Source organism: Sorex fumeus, unplaced genomic scaffold, assembly GCF_029834395.1.
Source record: "Sorex fumeus unplaced genomic scaffold, SorFum_2.1 ptg000054l, whole genome shotgun sequence".
NCBI classification, from domain to species: domain Eukaryota; kingdom Metazoa; phylum Chordata; class Mammalia; order Eulipotyphla; family Soricidae; genus Sorex; species Sorex fumeus.
In genome coordinates, this window is record NW_026606111.1 from 30,578,438 (window position 1) to 30,579,336 (window position 899).

The 899-nt window shown below is 29.4% G+C and overlaps 1 non-coding gene across 1 annotated transcript; it reads right to left on the minus strand.

The window, feature by feature from the left end:
• Positions 1-355: 355 nt before the first annotated feature.
• On the minus strand, positions 356-491 carry LOC130033886 (small nucleolar RNA SNORA15). The gene has a single exon (XR_008793995.1). It is a non-coding gene; the product is annotated as a small nucleolar RNA SNORA15 (small nucleolar RNA).
• Positions 492-899: the final 408 nt, after the last annotated feature.

Consider the following 899-nt stretch of genomic DNA (forward strand, 5'->3'; position numbering starts at 1 on the left):
ACAATTTATTTATTTTTTTAACATGTATTTGATTACTGGTACTATCAAACATGCTTTCTCATTTCATCTCTATTAAATTACAGTTATTCAGAGTAATCACTTATAAATTAAATATTTGTCTAGAATTATTTTTACTTCTATTATTGTTTTTATATTTTTACTCTGTCATTTTTTTAATTTATAACCACTTTTTTTCTTTTTGGGTCACACCCGGCACTGCATAGGGGTTACTCCTGATTCTGCACTCAGGAATTACTCCTGGTGGTGCTCAGGGGACCATATGGGATGCTGGGAATGGAACCTGGGACAGCCACATGCAAGGCAAATGCCCTACCCACTGTGCTATTGCTCCAGCCCCTATAACCACTTTTAATAATGATATGCCATGGAAAAACAGCATACTATCAAGAGCCATTTCAAGGGAAAACTACTTTTACATGGTATCTGGCTGTGAAAAATATTGGTAAAAATAATACAGTATTCAGCCATGCTTTAATTCATTGTTTTTTATCTGTTATTATCTATTGTAAATCCTTTTACTATTATTATTTAATATCTTTAGCTCTTTTATTGGATTTATTATTTATTATTTTATTTGTTATTTTGTTCTTATGAGAGAGCACTGGCCATAGAGTTGAATGCTGTGACTCTAATTTTGCTTGTTTAGTTTTGAAATATTTTAATTGAAATAGCATTGTATTATATTATGTTTTGTATATGCATCATTATAAGTCATTACCTGTATATACAAAAAAAGAATAAATATTTTTTAGTTTTAGAATATATATTCTAGTAGTAGAAATCCTCCCCTTTTTAAATTATATAACATGACTTAAATCAATTCCCATACTATACTTCCATTTTATATTTGTGAAGCTACTTAACCACATGAAAACCAG